Genomic DNA, 19276 nt, shown 5'->3' with positions numbered 1-19276 from the left:
TACCCCACTCATATCAATGTACATATCATCCAGACAGAAAATCAATAAGGAAACAGTGGCCTTCAATGACACATGTGACCAGCTAGACTTTATACAAAACATTTCATCCCCAAACTTCAGAATACACATTCTTTTCAAGTGCACATGGAACATTCTCCAGGATAGACCATGCGCTAGGCCACAAAGTCAGTCAACAAATTTAAGAAGACTGAAGTCATATCAAGCATCTTGTCTGACCACAAAGGTATTTAACTAGAAATAAATTACAGGAAGAAAACTGGAGAAAACACAAACACATGGAGACTAAACAACATATTACTAAACAATGGGTCAAAGAAACCATGAAACAAATAAAAATGAAAACAACTTTCCAAACTCTACAGGACACAGCAAAAGCAGTTCTAAGAGGGAGTTACATAGCATTACAGGCTTACCTCAAAAACATAAGAAAACCCTCAAATAATGTAACATGACACCTAAAGGAACTAGAGAGAAAAGCCCAAAGTTAGTAGAAAAAGGAAATAAAGATCCAACAAGAAATAGATGAAATAGAGACAAAAAAATAGAAAAGATCCATGAAACTAAGAGCTGTTTTTCTGCAAAGATAATATTGATAAGCCTTTGGTTAGACTCAAAAGGAAGACGGTACAACAGACACCACAGAAATACAATCATAAGAGATTACTACAAACAATTATATGCCAACAAATTGGATAACCTAGAAGAAATGGACAAATTCCCTAGAAACACCTTCTTCCAAGACTGAATCAGGGAGAAATAGAAAATCTGAACAGATCATTTACCAGTAATGATATGCAATCAGTAATCAAAAAACTCCCAACAAACAAAAGTCCAGGATCAGTGGCTTCACAGGGGGATTCTGTGAAACATTTAAAAGTTAATACCTAGTCTCAAACTATTCCCAAAAAAAGTGAAGAGGAAGAAACAATTCCAAACTCATTCAATGAGGCCAGCATTACCTTGATACCAAAATCAGATAAAGATACTACAAAAAAGAAAATTACAGGTCAATTTCTGATGAACATAAATGTAAAAATCCTCAAAATATTAGTAAACCAAATTAAACAAGACATTAAAAGGATCATATACCATGATTAAATGGAATTAATTCCAGGGATGCAAGGATGAATCAACATCCACAAATTAGTCAGTGTAGTAACCATGTTAACAAAATAAATAAAAATCATATGATCATTAATAGATGACAAAAAAGCATTTGACAAAATTCGACATCCATTTATGATAAAACCTCTCTTTAGTGGGTATGGAGGGAACATACCTCAACATAATGAAGGCCATATATGACAAGCCCATAGGTAACATTATACTCAATAGTGAAAAGCTGAAAGCTTTTTCTTTAAGATCAGGAACAAATGCCCACTCTCACTTTTATTCAACATAATATTAGAAGTCCTAGCCATAGCAATCAGACAAGAAAAACAGATAAAAGGCATCCACATTGGAAAGGAAGAAATAAACCTTTCACTATTTGCGGATGACATGATATTATATATAGAAAACCTAAAGACTCCACAAAAAAAAAAACCATTAGAACTAATAAATCAGTAAAGTTGCAGGGTACAAATCAATATACAGAAATCTGCTGCATTTCTATACACTAATAATAAACTATCAGAAAGAAATTGAGAAAAAAATTCCATTTACCATTGCATCAAAAAGAATACCTAGGAGTAAATTTAACCAAGGAGGTGAAGGACCTATATCCTGAAACTAACACACTGATGAAAGAAAATTAAGATGACGCAAATAAATGGAAAGATAAATCATGCTCATGGATTGAAAGGATATTGTTAAGATATCCATACTACCAAAGAAATCTACAGATTCAGTGCAATGTCAATTAAAATACCCATAGCATTTTTTCACAAAATTAGAACAAATAATCCTAAGATTCGTATGTCTCTACAAAAGACCCCAAATAGCCAAAGGATTCTTGAGGAAGAAGAACTAAGCTGGAGGTATCACATTCCCTGATTTCAAACTATTACAAAGATATAGTAATTGAACTATATGGACCAGTACAAAAATGGACATGTAGCTCAATGGAACTGAATAGAGAGCTCAGAAATAAACCTGTGCTTATATTGTCAATTAATATATGACAAAGGAGGCAAGAATATACAGTGAGGAAAAGACAGTCTCTTCAATAAACAGTGTTGGGAAAACTGGACAGCTACATGCAAAAGAATAAAACTAGACCACTTTCTTATACCGTATACAAAAACAAACTCAAAATGAATTGAAGACTTAATCATAAGACCTGAAACCATAGAACTCCTAGAAGAAAAAGAGAGTAAGCTCTTTGACAGTCAGAGTTTTTATTTATAGATCTAATTTTGGGGGAGGGGTCTGTTTCCTCAGGCAAGAGCAACAAAAGCATAAACAAACAAATGGGACTACACAAAACTAAAGAACTTTTGCACAGCAAAGGAAACCATCAACAAAATGAAAGGGTGATCTAATGAATGGGGGAAGATATTTGCAAATGATATGTCTGATAAGAGGTTAATATCCAAAATATATAAAGAACTCATACAACTATCAAAAAAACCCTAAACAATCCAATGAAAAAATGGGCTAAGGACCTGAATTTCCAAAGAAAACATACATATGAGCAACAGACATGTAAAAAAGTGATCAACATCACTAATTCTTTAGGGAAATGCAAATCAAAACCATAATGAGATATCACCTCCCACGTGTCCAAATGGCTGTCATCAAAAAGATAAGAAATATGATGATGAAGTGGAAAAAAGGGAACTTTCATGCACTGTTGGAGGGAATGTAGATTGGTGCAGCCACTATGGAAAATAGTAGGGAGGTTCTTCAAAAAATTAAAAATAGAACTACCATATAATCCAGCAATTCTACTTCTGGGTATTTTTCCAAAGAAAACAAAAACACTGATTCAAAAAGATGTAGGCACCCTTATGTTCATTGGAGCGTTATTTACAATGGCCAGGGTATGGAAGCAACCTACATGCCCATTGATAAATAGATTAAAAAGATGTGGTAAACATATATACAATGGAATATTCCTCAGCCATAAATAAGAATAAAATCTTCCCATTTGCAACAATATGGTTGGACCTAGAGGGTACTGTGTTAAGTGAAATAAGTGAAATCATATGGTAATTGTCTTTCTCTGTCTGACTTACGTGGAATCTAAAAAACAAATGAACAAACATAACAAAAACAGAAACAGATACAGAGAACAAACTGGTGGTTTCCAGAGAGGATGGGGGTGGGGGATGAGCAAAATAGGTGAAGGGGATTAAAGAGGTGCAAACTTCCAGTTATAGAAGTCACAGGGATGTAATGTACAGCATAGGCAATATAGTCAATAATACTGTAATAGCTTTGTATGGTGACAGATGGTAATTAGACTTACTGTGATCATGTAATCATGATCAATATAATATTGATCAATATAATATTGTAAGTCAGTTATACTTCAATTACAAAAAGTAAGTCATCCATATTTCAAAGTTAGCAGATATATATTTATGTAGAAGAAACTTTCAATCACTATGATTAGTTACATCTGCAGAAAACTTACAGCTGCTTTAACCCCTCTTCCCTCAAAAATCAAACTGCTGAGTTTTTGAGGTTTCCTTTTGTAATATTTTTAGCAAAAAATAAGAAAAAAGTATGTAAAACTATAGAACGTGCATTATTAGAAAGTGTAAATGAATCTCAAATATGAATAATTCACATAGTTAAATATCATTTGAGCCCAAAGTGAAAACAGTAGCTTTGGAAAAGTAAACCTCTAATATTATGTTTCTCAAGAAATTTTTTGTTTTTTGTTAGGTCATGGGAAATGTTTCTCTGTGTAAAAGTGAAACAGGCTTTCAAAAAGCTAGGACTTTGCTGTTGCAAAAAAAATTCATTCAGATGACAAAAATCACAACATCCAGATAAGTTGCTTTTTTAAAATGCCTAATGTTGAATACAGATTTCCTGGCTTATTCTGTAGCCAGTTCTCCTAGTTAGCATAACATATAAACCATCAAAGACACACCCTTCCTAAAGGATTTCTCTTTGTTACATTAGTGTATATAGAATTATGACATCTTCTGTATATAAATACTATTCCTATCAGCGAATGGAGGGAAGAGGGAGAAAAGCATCGCTTCCTTCTTTTTGTGGCTCTAAGGAGCTTGAATCATTAGTGTTGTTTTTTTTTTTTTATTTTTTTATTGCAAGTAATAGGAACTCAGTCTAGCTTAGGGGAAAAAATAGGAAGGAAATAAAGTCAGAAATGTCTCTTGGACATCAAAGGCAGACATCAGAGTTGGCTTCGAGAAGAACTAGACTCTCCATCTCCCTCCCTCCCTCCTTCCCTCTTTCCAGATATTTTACTTTATATCTTTTTTTCCTGTACTGAGACAACATGGAAGAAGATGGTTATGCCACAATTCCTGATTGGTAAAATTTATCCCAAGTTTATCCCAAATTACAGCTGGAACCCCTGGGATCCAGTTTTGAATTCCTGGGAAAGGGACATGATTTGATACAGTTTGGGTCAACCCCTGGTCCAATCTCCTATCATCACAAGATGATAAGATAATAGAAACATAGATATAATATAAACAGGTATTTTAGGAAACATCTCAAAAAACCTTACGGCCAAATATGGAGAAAGATGGCATGAATTCTCAGAGAAAGGGACCCCAAAATATATCTGTTCAAAATATCTTTAAAATGTATTTAGAAAGCAATATGGCAGGTTATCCTCTTTTTCAAAAGCCTTCAGAGAATGGCTTTTATATGTAATCAATATGACAATTTCATCTTTTCTGCACTTAGATCATGTCTGATAAAGGTTTTTAGCCCTCAGAACTGTAGTAGCCAAAGATATCCTCTTGGTTTACCTCCATATACCTTGGCTCAAACTAACACTTGTGATACAAATGTGGACAGAGTGGGTAGCAGGCAAGGTAGGACCCAGAAAACTTCAACTTCACTAGGTCCATAGAATAAAATGACAATAGGGTGACCAGGGGTTTTAAATAGTGGATAATGCAGCCCTAGGAATGACTGATGTACTTGCTTTTACTTTGAAATCAGCTTATACAAAATTGATTAAAAGGGTGTGAATTTCCATTTTCTACTTAAGCCTTTCCATGAGTGTATTTTTCCCTAGGCTCTATTAAGATGTGGAACATAAATCATGGAAAACAAGGTATACTTGAAGCAGAAAATTCAGGACCAATAGATTCTTAATGAAACTCAACTGCTCAGTGTCCCCTAAGGACTTGTTATGGTTGTGGAGAAAGGACAGGCCTTGGAGCCAGTTAGACCTGGGTTTGAATCCTGACATCTGCCCTCACCTTATCCTTTGGGACAGCCATGGGTAATATCCTTAAATTACCCGAATGTCAGGTTCTTTATTCATCATGAATTTCAAAAGTAGTGCTCAAAGTGGTGTTCATGTGAATTAAAATTGATAATTGCACATTGCTAAGAGGAATGCAAAATGGCGCAGCTGCTTTAGAAAACAGTCTGGCAACTTATCCAAAGCTTAAGTGTAGAGTTAATATATGACCCAGCAATTCTACTCCTAGGATATATACCCAAGGGAACTGAAAACATACTTCTACAAAAGATGTATGCCTGAATGTTCATAGCAGCGTTAAGAGTCAAAAAATGGAAACAACCTATACATCCATCAGCTGATGAATGGATAAACAATGTGACAGTCACACAATGAAATATTACTCAGCAATAAAAAGGAATAAAGCATTGATACATGGCTGAGCCTTGACAATACTACCCTAAGTGAAATAAGCCAGTCACAAAAGACCATATGTTGTATGATTCTATTTATATGAAACGTTCACAGTAGGCAAATCTATAGACAGAATGTAGATTAGTGGTTGCCTAGGGCTGGGGAGAATGAGAAATAACAATTAATAGGTACAGGGTTTCTTTCTGATGTGATGAAATGTCCTAAAATTACATTGTGGCGATGACTGAATAACTCTGACTATATTAAAAAACATTAAATGGCATACTTTAAACGGGTAAGTTTTATGTTATACAAATTATATTTCAGTAAAATTCTTTTAAAAAGTGATAATGGGTGAAATATGTATCAATTTATAATTCATTCATGCCAGGATAAATTTTATATATAAACTTTCCCTTCATATTTCTAGTCATAGCACCTCATCGTAGCTTAGAATAAATAGGAATAGGAATAAAATAATAAATACTCTAAGTACTATTTAAATACCTTAACTAACATTAGTAGTATTAACTAATAATACTATTCATAACAATAGCTATGAATTATACTATGCACTAGGCACTGGGCTAGGCATTTTGTATTTATAAATTAAATATCCTTAATAATCATGTGAGATATGTAAAATGGATTAAGAGTACTTAAAAGCTGGGGCTCTGAAAGTGTTGATTATTGTCCTAATTTGTAAGTCTAGTAAATAGTAGAGCAGATAAACCCAATTCTAGCTGATTCCATATGTCAAACTCTTCAACAATATGCAGCCTCCCCTTCAGGGCCCTGATGGATATATGTAAGTAGTTTTAGAACATCTCATTTAATCATACATTTATAATTTCCCCCCAAATTTTAGCTAAATTCATTACATAAACTAGACTGGACAATACTGTTTCTTTCTGTAAATTCTCAGTACCTCCAAGATACCCTGAGAGAATATTAACTCCCTTCTGAGTTAGATATTGCAAGGATGGGCATACTCTTAATTACTGATTGATTTGTACAAACCAGTTCCACATCAACAGGCTCAACAGCACCCCTTCACCAGGATAATAATGAAGTCTAATTATGCATCCATAACAGAATTTCCTTCATCATCAACTGGGTAACCACTGGGATCCTGAGCCAATGCAACATGCCTCAGCAACAGTGGCAGGAGTCCTTCCAAGATAATATTGTGTAGGCAAACGATTATCTATTAATGCACTGTTAGAAGGGCATATGAGGTTACTTCTATCTTGCACAGTGGATTTCTTAAAATTTTGTTAACAAGTAGAGCTTTAGTTTTAAAATGTTCCCAATAATAAGTTAACGTTCACCAAAATGCTAACTATAACCTAGGTATTGGTTTTTCACATGTATACTCTCTTTTAATTTAATTTAACAATACTACAAACTAGGTATTATCATTACCTTCTTTTTACAGATATGAAATATGGGGTAGAGGGAAGTAGAACCAGGATATCAGGCAGCCTAGCTTAAAGCCTATAACCTCTTAACAATTACTCTACAGTGACTCCAAATGCTTAAAAATCAATTTCAGTAAATAAAAATCCTTAAACAATGTCACCATAAAAATCCATATACAAGAAGGTTCTATAATGTCTAAGAAACCAATTAAAAATTTCAGTGTTGGGACTTCCCTGGCGGTCCAGTGGCTAAGACTTTGCCTTCCAATGCAGGTGGTGTGGGTTCCTTCCTTGGTCGTGGAGCTAGATCCCAACATCCCACATGGCTTGAGGCCAAAAAACCAAAACATAAAAACAGAAGCAGTACTGTAACAAATTCAGTAAAGAGTTTAAAAAAAAAAAAAAAAAAAAAGTTCCCCTACTTAAAAAAAAAATTTCAGTGTTGAGATTTTATTTTGTGAATTTTTTTAAACACTCCAGGAAAATTAAAATACCATGATGCATGAACTGTATACTGGGGTTTAAATAGTTTAGCCTATAAATAATTACGTAAACAAATTACAAACACAACATCGTTAAATAGATTAGTTTTGTATTGGTGTTGTTAAAAACCCATTGCTAGTTTTGACTGAGTGTCTGTTTCTTTTTTGTTTTTTAAAACTTGTTCTACATTCAATCAGTGATTACAAAAATTAAGGGTTAGTGTTAAATTAATAGACCTTTATATTTCAAATTTCACTAATTGAGTAGCTGGGGGTCCACTGAGACTTTTGTCATGTCAATGTTTAAATAAAAACTTACCCTTGAATGCCTTTAGATAGGGCATGTATTCTTCATGTATATCCTATATCAGCCCATGAGTTTATGGCATTGACAAACATGTTATATTAGTTCAAAATGCATTTATTATGTTAGTTCAGAATGCAGCCCCAGTCATGCAGATTCCTGTTAAAATTGAGGAGGGGGAAGAAGAGAGGATGCCATCTATATAGAATATTTTCGGACATTTTGATTCATTTGTAAAATACATATCTAAGTATTTTCTTATATTGCTAGTATAAAGAGTTTGCTTTTAGTACTCTCATAAGTCCTTTGTCAAGTAGAAGGAAAAGTAGAGTAGAGGGAAAAGAAATGCTATCATCACACATAATTGATCTCTACATAGTAATGAGAATAGGAGAGTCAAGATAAAACGAAGGCCACTTGATTTATTAATCCCCAAAAGCTATTCTTAGGTTAAACTTAAGGGTGAAACTGCCCTAACTCTACACTGGTAGGAATAAGGGGGGACAATGACAAGTTTCTACCGGTCTGGAGTAGGCCACTGAGAAATTCTGAAGTAACAGCCATAAAACTGGCTTGGCTTTGTCCGTACAAGTCTGAAACCATAAAGCAAGAGGCAAAACTGAATCCTTTCAGAATGGTGAGTATAATAGCAGAAATGACTTCAAGGTGGTATTCTGAAACCCAAAGTAATTAAGACAGGAATCAACGAACAGAGTTCAAAAACCCAAGAGACAGGACTAGAGGCAGGAAACAGGCTAAAATGGGTCAAAGAGCCAGCAGGATAAAAAGGAGGGCAAAGCAGATGCCTGGCTAAGAGTTTTGCCAAGCAGCTGGGTGTTTCTGCACAACCTCAAAACAAATGGGGGTTTTCAACTCAAGGCCTTGAGTTTGTTGAGGTTTCAATTGTTCAAAAGCAGTGTCTAAGGATATGTCTATGTGTTTGGTGGTGAAAAGAATTGGATATTTTTTAAAAGACAGCTTATGAACAGAAGGTAAGGTTTTGGAACATTGGCAAGAAGTGAGACAAGCTTCCAGAAGACATTATTGTCCCCAAACTGGTATAATTCCACAGTAAACTAATACAGTATGTAACTTAAAGCTGAAATTCAACAGTAACAAAATTAATTAAGATAACCACAATACTTTCTAACATGCCTTACAAAACTATGAATATGATAAATTGATGATAATCTGAAATTAAAGCTCATGAAATTTTTGTATGTGAAAGAGGAAAAAAAGATAAAAGATTAAGCAAACTATTGCAAAGCATAAAGTAATACCTGTATTTATCATCACTACCTCTTCATGTCACTAAAACACAGATAATTTGAAGGAAATACTGTAGCGAATATATTATCCAATAGCCTTGTGAAAATAACTTGTATCCAGGATACAGTTATAACATTTATATCACAAACAATAATTTAAATTATATAAGTTATTAATTTGTGGCTTTACAGTAGACAACTAGCTAGAAGATCTCTAAGCTAATTATTACCAACCATAAGCCTGATGACCAAGACTTATCCCTAGCCAATTTCTCAAGGCTTACATCAATTCTGTGAATTGAATAGGGAATGAAAATATTTTTTAAAAATCACTCCAGTGCTCTTGTTGAAAATAAATATTTTTTTCATTTGGACCCAAGTAAGTAGCTTTTTCAAAGATTAGCAAATTTGTTTATAAAGTGACGTCCTAAGTCAGTTGAATAAACACAATTAACTTTTCCTAGAAGTGTATTATAAATAACTTACTGTTGATGTGGCACACTAAACCAGTTGAATAAACAGTTAAACAATTTACTTATATTGTAAATTAGATAACTGATACAATATTAAATAAGATTCAAAATCGGCAAAACTTTGGTAATTAGTTATATCTATGGAAACAACGTATTGACTATACTGGCATCATTTTGTTTACGTATATTGGGCACATTTTCTGGCTTTATGAGGCATCCATGCCGTGTCTGAGCATTTCAGTTTTGAGTCAAATATAATTCTTTTTGTGAAATAGGTTAATACTAAATTGTCATGGATTCCATTGAGATAAGGTCAAAATATGATTTTGTAAATTTTGCATGTCAAGAATTATGCTGAAATACACACAGGAAAAGCAAAAGAAGCAAATGATAAACATCTGCATCGTAGAAAGAGCTAGACTGTGAAGAAAGAAGGACCTAGATTTGTCTCAGCTCTCCAACTTTTTTGCTGCTTCAGAATTTTATACAATTTACACAATCTTTTTCAACCTCAGTTTATTCAACTGAAAAATAGGTTTAATAACACCTGCCTTGTTGGGTTGCTAGGAGTATTTACAATAATATGTATAACTCCCTTACCATGGTACTTAGCATACAGTGAAAGCTATATAAATTTGTTCTTGCTAGTATTTGTGTAATTATCATACTGTGAACTCTTGACCAGAAATTGTATTTTTCATTTAAATTATTTTTCAATCTAATTTTAATATATTTTGTTATTAACATCTAAAGTCTCTTATTCTCCCTAGTAAGTAGGTACTGAATCTTTTTCCAATCTTGACTAGTTCTTCTGGGCTTGCCAAATAATAGCCTTTCTTTAAACTACTTCAATATCTTTTTATCATATGTACCCTGTAATAGTAACATGCACATATTTTAACAATGTCTTTACATATTAGTTATATTTTTCCCATTAATTAGAAAATAAGTTCTGTGGTAGTCCAGTGGTTAAGACTCCACCCTTCCAATTAAGCGGGGGGCGGTGTGTTCAATCCCTGGTCGGGGAAGTAGGATCCCACATGCCTGCGGCATGGCAAAAACAAAAAAAAAAAGCTTGCTACTGTGCTCCCAACGCTGTGTGTTAAGCTCAGTGGAGACAAAGGAAACAATGTCTATACTTTTGGGACTTCGAGTCTAGCTTGGAATACACGTGTTACCATGGTATGCTATGGAGAGGTTCAGGATGCCAAGAGATTATATCAGAGTTACAGTTATAGCTTTTTTTCTGATAACATTAACTACATGACATATGAAAATGAAGTTACTTTAAAAATGTTCTAATAATTAGAAAGATGAAGCTGAAAATCACAAGAGATACCATAAAAAATAGCAAAATTCTGCAATCTACTCAATGTGAAATGAACTCAGAAAGGAATAAACAGGAAAAAACAATTAAGGGATTGTGATTCAATATACACTTGTTCCTCAAACTAAATGGATGCCACCTTATGGTTTAGTCACAGATGTTAGAGTGGTAAGAATTGACTCTAGCTTCCTGTTGGGAAGTTAATGCTCTTCTATGAATAGTTCCCAGAACCTCTAATGGATACATATCTTATTTGACTTAGTGGAACCCAACTTCTAACTTCATTCCCCAAACTTATTTCCCCTACTGTGTCTGTAAGTTATTACCCATTACACAGCTCAAGACTCTCTGGAAATAACTGATTCCTTCTAATCCATTATTCCCTCAAAAACTATAACTAAGATAGTTTTATTTTCTTTCTGCAATGAATGTTGCATCCATTTCCCTCCTTTCGCCTTCCCTGTGTTGCTTGTCTTGTAGGTCACACCCTCATCACGTCTTGACCACTCTTCTGATTATTCCTGCCTCCAATCTCTCTTCTCCTTTCTTTTCTCCTTTCCCTCCTTCATCCTGCCCAAAAGTAATTTCCCTACATCACAACTCTTAACATAACATTCCTCCATTTCAGTAAACGCTTTCTGGCTCCCAATGGCCAATAAAGATTCATCTATTTAGCCTTGTTTTAAAAACATTTGTTTCAAGCACACTTTTCTGCAATCCTTATTAATCTTAGGAAAGAATACTGATTTTCTTGATTTCAAGGACAAGAGATGGCATCAGATAAAGAGGTCTCAAAAAATTCAAACAAAAATTTAAGCTACGTTGAAGGAGTTATATTTGCCAGCACAAAGGAGGTGATGGTCCATTCCATTATACCTGCCTTAGAAAAAGGGTAAATAATGAAAGTTTATGTATATATTTTTTAATCTCCTGTTGCCAGAAACAATTTAGCTATAATATAGACATACACAATGACCATGAAATTCCACTCTGTTTTAACAGACTCCACTGTTTGATTTTTGGGAGAAGGATATAACTGATAGACTGTATTATGTTCTTAGCATTACCCCTTAATAATGGTCCTAGAGCAGCTGACCTCACACCCTCCAAACACTTTTGTTCCTCCCATTTCAGTCCTTGACCCTCTCTATATACTCTCTTTCTAGATGAGTTCATTCATTTGCATGAGTTTAAATATAACCCATATACTGTTATTTCCCAATTTTTTTCTTTATGCTCAAACTCTTCTGAGCTTGAAATACATATATTCAACTACCTACTAGACATCTCTGTATGGAATTCTAAAGAATTTAACAAAATTAACATATCCAAAACTGAACTTTTGATTCCCACCTTCACCAAAAAGTTGTTTCTCCCACTACCACTTTGATATCCTCTTCAGCGTTTTTTTTTTTTTTTTTTTTTAAACAAACCAGGGTCTTTCATGCCTTAATGATCTTCCACATGTCTACAGTGCAGTGCCAGCTATTCTCTGGTTCTTTCTTAAAATTCAAGGTTAGTTTTAATGTCACCTCCTCAAAGAGATCTTTCCTGATTACTCAGTATAATGATGTAGCTTCACCTCTGAAATGTCTCTCTCAGTACTCTTTCACAGAATTTGTTACAAGTTTTAAATATTTTATCAGTTGCTTCTTTTTTAATAGATCTTTCTTTATTGGAGTATAGTTGCTTCACCATACTGTGTTAGTTTCTATTGTACAACAAAGTGAATCAGTCATATGCATACACATGTCCCCATATCCCCTCCCTATCCCACATCTCTAGGTCATCACAAAGCACAGAGCTGATCTCCCCGTTCTATGCTGCTGCTTCCCACCAGCTATTTTACATTTGGTAGTGTTTATGTGTCGATGCTACTCTCAGTTTGTCCCAGCTTCCCCCCCTCCACCCCTCCCTGTGTCCTCAAGTCTATTCTCTATGCCTACATCTTTATTCCTGCCCTGCCACTAGGTTTCATCAGTACTTTTTTTTTTTTTTTTTAACATATATATGTGTTAGCATATGGTATTTATTTTTCTCTGACTTACTTTACTCTGTATGACAGACTCTAGGTCCATCCACCTCACTACAAATAACTCAATTTCGTTTCTTTATATGGCTGAGTAATATTCCATTGTACTTATGTGTCACGTCTTTATCCATTCATCTGTCAATGGACATTTAGGTTGCTTCCATGTCCTGGCTATTGTAAATAGTGCTGCAATGAACACTGTGGTACACGTCTCTTTTTGAATTATGGTTTTCTCAGGGTATATGCCATATATGACAAACCCACAGCAAACACCATACTCAATGGTGAAAAACTGAAAGCATTTCCACTAAGATCAGGAACAAGACAAGGATGTCCACTCTCACCACTATTATTCATTCAACATAGTTTTGGAAGTCCTAGCTATGGCAATCAGAGAAGAAAAAGAAATAAGAGGAATACAAATTGGAAAAGAAGAAATAAAACTGTCACTGTTTGCAGATGACAAGATACTATATATAGAAAATCCTAAAGATGCCACCAGAAAACTACTAGAACTTATCAATGAATTTGGTAAGGTTGCAGGATACAAAATTAATACACAGAAATCTCTGGCATTCCTATACACTAACAATGAAAAATCAGAAAGAGAAATTAAGGAAACAATCCCATTTACCATTGCAACAAAAAGAATAAAATACCTAGGAATAAACTTACCTAAGGAGGTGAAATACTTGTACTCAGAAAACTATAAAACACTGATGAAAGAAATCAAAGATGACATAAACAGATTAAGAAATATACCATGTTCTTGGATTGGAAGAATCAACATTGTGAAAATGACTAAACTACCCAAAGCAATCTACAGATTCAATGCAATCCCTATCAAACTACCAATGGCATTCTTCACAGGATTAGAACAAAAAATTTTACAATTCATATGGAAACACAAAAGACCCCAAATAGCCAAAGCAATCTTGAGGAAGAAAAACAGAGCTGGAGGAATCAGGCTCCCCAACTTCAAACTATACCACAAAGCTACAGTAATCAAGACAGTATGGTACTGGCACAAAAACAGAAATATAGATCAGTGGTACAGGATAGAAAGCCCAGAGATAAGCCATCAGTTGCTTTTTATCTGTCTCCTTTATCCAATTATAAACTCTGTGAGGGAAAGGACTATATCTTTCTTGTTCAACAATCTAGCTCCAGAGTCTTGCATAGTACCCGGTACACAGCAGTATCTCTGAAAACATTTGCTAAGTGAATAAATAGGTGCAAAAGGAAAAAAAAAAAAAAAAAACCCAGCACTGAAAGACTATGTAAGATATCACTGTAAGTGAGAATGCCTTTACCAGCCACTTTTAAATTGCATCTGTACTGCATTTAGGAAACCTCAGTATATAAAAAAAGTCACATTACAAAGTATTTGTGTTAACAAAAGATAAACCGAAGTGAATATTGTATGAAAGTTAAGTGCTTTACAGATATTAACTACTTAAAATCCTCTTTACAAACTTATAGGGTACCAACTAATATCATACACACATTAAATAAAGAAACTGAGGGGCAAGTCTGTGTCTTGCCCAAAGTCACATGGTTAAAAGTAGAAAATCCAGGATTTGAGTGCAGGCAGTCTGCCTTCAGAGTCTGCATGCTAGCTAAACCACAATAGTTTTGCCAAAATGCCTTTATATCTAGGCATCTCTCTTAGCTTTTTTAAAATGTAGTTTCATTTGCAAAAAAAAAAAAAAAAAAAAAAGCAAAGTGCAAGTAAGCCCTCAGGACTATATCTTTGGTATAAAGTATAACTGTATCCCTATCTAGGCCTAACAAGCTCTGCCAGGTTAGAACATTGGTATATTTTTTCCCTCATTGACTTAAGTGGAACCTGTTTGGTCCAGCCCTTTCTAATTAGGAAAAGCCATTTCATCATTTAACAGTTTTGCACAATCATACATTCATCCATTAGTTATCTCCAAAAGCCCTGTCAGCAAAAACTGTATCTTCAAAAAATGACAAGAGCTTATAAACTTGGCCTTACATACTAAAGTTAATGGCCAAGAGCAACTGTGTTTCCTAATCCAATGTAGTCCTTTAAGAATTCTAGAATTATTCATGCCATAAAATTCATTTAATTAGAACTTTAGCATTAAGATTCAAGGAAAACTAGTAGATATTGAATCCAATTCTTGGAATAGCACTTTACTTGGTATAAAAAACTGAATTCCAAGAAATAAATCCTTTGTGTGTTACCTACATCTAATTTTCAAGTACAATTACCATATACAGTGTTGCACTGTTTTTTTTTTTTTAAGAATTTCCTTTTCAAAATGTGAATGAAAATAAACATCACTATTCTGAAAGGCTTAGCAAATGCATCCTGTATTTGTCTTAAGGAAAACTGTTTAGAAACACTACAGATGGTATTTAGGCATTCCATTTTATAAGCAATTGATGGTTTCCTTTATGATTTCTACTTTATCAGGGATAAAGAGCAGTAATTATAAGTATCTTGTAAGCAAGTCAAAGTAGGGCTAAACATGTACATTTCAATTGTCATTCAGTTACATAAGTTTAAATTTAAAGCCTTTACTTAGGTCTAAAAAGGATACCATCATGGTATAAAGCTCACCATTATTCCCCATATAACATACCCTGAGAAAATTACCCACTCATGGGAAGTGTGGTATTAGCTGTATTTATACTTTCTCAGTCTCTTTTGTCAAGAAAAGTGTTTCTACCAGAAGAATGCCAGTACACAGTTATGAGTATAGATTAGGGTACTGAGAGTAGCATGAGAGTGGCAACACAGTTGTGTAAGTTATAGTAAGTCCCCAACATAGAGTATTGTCCTTACAAGGCTTGCTTATCAAAACTTGCTCTTGTTACATTGGGCATTAGATTTTGACTATATTAATTAGATGGGATCCACTCAGTCTACTTTCACCCTATAATAATGCTTGAAGTTATTAGGACATAATGAAAACAAAAATATGAATTGAAAATTACCAAACCAATTAATGGAATAAAAACTTTTAGAGTTTACTGTTTGTGGTAGACCATCCTATGATGATCTTTGAATAACATCCTCCTCATGAGTGTACACAGGACCTTTAACTTGATTCTAAACAGAATATGGCAAAGGTGGTGGGAAATCACTCCTGTAATTATGTTATTTTATATGACAAAGATGAAGGGATTTGGCAGATGTAATGAAGGTCCCTAATCAATTGAGTTTAAGTCAAAGGGGAAAAGAGGAAATTATCCTCAGTGGGACTGCATAAACAAGTAAGCTTTTTAACAGTGGGTCTAGAGTTTAGAGCCATAACAAGTCAAAGAGATACTCCTCCTGGTGTCAAAGAAGCAAACCACCATGTTGTGAACTGCCTGTGGAGAGAGGTAGCCGCTAGGAGATGAGAATCACAGTCTTACAAATATAAGGAATTCAATTCTGTCAACAATAAGTTTGTGAGAGGACCATAAGCTCTAGATGAGAAGCCAGCCCAATATGACATCTTGATTTCAGTCTTGTAAGACTAAGCAGAGGACCCTGTTGATCAGCGCTCAGACTTCAGATCTACAAAACAGTGACATGATAAATGGGTATGTTTTAAGCTATGAAAGCTGTGGTTGTTATGCAGCATAGAAAATATACTAGGAGAGAGGACTACTAGAATGGGGGAGTAAGTACATCTGAAAATCTACTCCTCCATAAGTACAATAAAAACACTAACAAAGATTCTCAAGATCAACTTTCAGAACTCTGAGAAAAAAAAAAAAAGACTTACAATCTGAGTATTGTTTACTCCAGGAAAAGAGTTGAATCTTGTTAAGAACAGCTGGCCCAGTCATGTTTTAACCTACATTATCCCATCACCTTCTCCCCACCTCTGCTCTGGCCTTGAAAAAGTCAGTCTTAAAACCAAGATAGCTATGAAAATTGCTAGGCTAGTAACCACTGGATGGGAAAAAAGAGGTTTAGAATGGTTTTGAACTGAAAGCCCCATTCCCAGAGAACTGTCATTATTTGACCTATGTGGTTAACTCCCTGAAAACCTACACTCATAGGACCTGTTTTATTTGACCTGATTTAGAACTCTCTCAGGGCAAACAAATTTTCTCCTACGTTTTTTGTCAGGGGAAAAAAAAGCAGTTGTAATTTTCTAACGCTATACCTGCTTGAGGCAAGAATAACAATGGAAGCATACAAGAAGCTTAAAATGGGAGACGGAGGGAGGATTTAAAAGGAAAAACTGTAGGGTTAGATGCCTGTAGGGAAATTTTAAAAACTGACATATTCCTGGGAACCTAGAAAGTCTTGAAAATGTGGTGATAAGTAAAGGCCCGAGAGGCCCTTAATCTCCCATCTGTAGCTCACCTCCAGGATCTCCACAAGCAGGAAGTGATGGTTACAATGAGTTGTAAACTGCTGGAGCAATTGAAGGTGCACCCCAGTACTCCCAGAGTCCCTTAGAAAAGGGTGGGAGACTTATCCTTTCAAGACCTTTCAGGAAATCTCTGTCCAATTCATTAGCTGGCCACTAAGCTACCTGGGCAGAGAAATCAGTGGCCACACATGACAAAGAATACAGTCCAGCAGCAACGAACACAGGAGAGAACATGGTGGCAGGAACGATTCTTTTAAATGTCTTATTTAAAATGTCTTATTTTCAAACAAATTTCAGACAGGCAAAAAACAGGTTGCATGGCTATACACCGGGGTGGGGGGGGGGAAATCAGTAGAACCTGTCCCTGAGGAAACCCAGACACTGGAGTTACAAAGCAAAGATTTTTAAACAGTTATTATAAATATGTTGAAAGAACTAAAGGAAACCATGTCTAAAGAGCAAAGGAACGTATGAGAATGAAAAAGACTATCATTAAACAGAAATTATAAAAAAATAACCAAATAGATATTCTAGAGTTGAAAAAAATCAAAAGTTCACAAAAGAAAATAAAGATTAGAACAGAAATAAATGAAATAGAGAAAAGAAAAACAATAGAAACAACCAAAACCAGAAGTTATCCATTGAATCACATGGCTCCAGAACTCATACTTCCTGGCTTCAAAATTTACTACAAAGCTACAGTAATCAGGACAGTGTAGTTCTGGCTTAAGAACAGATACATGTTCAATGTAATAGAAAAAAATAAAAGAAAAGTAACAAAAATCTTTAGCTAGACTAGTTGAGAAAGTGAGACAAATTACTAAAACAGGAATGAAAATAGAAGACATTACTCACTACCTTATAGAAATAAAGATTAAGGGAATATTAATCATTCACAATCCTGTCAACAAATTAAATAACTTGATGAAATGGACAAATATTTAGAAAGACATAAAGTACTAAAACTGACTCAAAAAGGAACATCTGAATTGACCTATAACAAGACACTAAATTAGTAATCAAAAAATTCTCACAAAGACAGGCCTTGATGGTTTCACTGATAAATCCTGTCAAACATTTAAAGTAGTAAGTTGTTCACAAACTCTTGTGAAAAAATTGAAGATGGAACACTTCCCAACTTACTTCACGAGGCCAGTCTTCCCAGAATTCCAATATCAGTCCAAAGACATCATAAGAAAACTACACACTAATATCCCTTATGAATAGAGACACAAATTCTCAAAACTAGAAAACTGAATCCAGCAACAGATAAAAAGAATTATAAAAATGACCAAGTGAGACTTATCCCAAGAATGCAAGGTTGATTCATTATATGAAATCAGAATATAGCTTCTTAACACAACGGGAAAGGAATAATCTTTTTAACAAGTGGTGCTTGGACAACTGGATATCTGCAAACAAAATAAAGTTGGACCCCAACCTTACACCATATAAAAAGTTACTTCAAAATGGACCAGAGCTAAATGTAAGACCCAAAACTATAGAACTCTTTGAATAAAATATGAGCCAATCTTTGTGTTCTTGGATTAATGTTTCTTAAACATGACACAAAAGCAAACACACAGATAAACTGGACTTCATCAATATTAAAAAGCACTGTGATTCAAAGGGTATCATCAAAAAATTAAAAAGACAATCCATGGAATCAAGGACATATTTGCAATTCTCATACGATAAGGAAGTGGTATTCAGAATATATAAAGAACTCTTATAGTTCAACAATAAAACAAATAACCAAACTTTAAAATGGACAAATGATTTAATTAGACATTTCTCCAAAGACAACACACAAATGGCTGATAAGCACATGAAAAGATGTTTAC

Source organism: Balaenoptera acutorostrata, chromosome 4 (genome assembly GCF_949987535.1).
Source record: "Balaenoptera acutorostrata chromosome 4, mBalAcu1.1, whole genome shotgun sequence".
Taxonomy (NCBI): domain Eukaryota; kingdom Metazoa; phylum Chordata; class Mammalia; order Artiodactyla; family Balaenopteridae; genus Balaenoptera; species Balaenoptera acutorostrata.
This window is presented reverse-complemented; position numbering follows the sequence as displayed.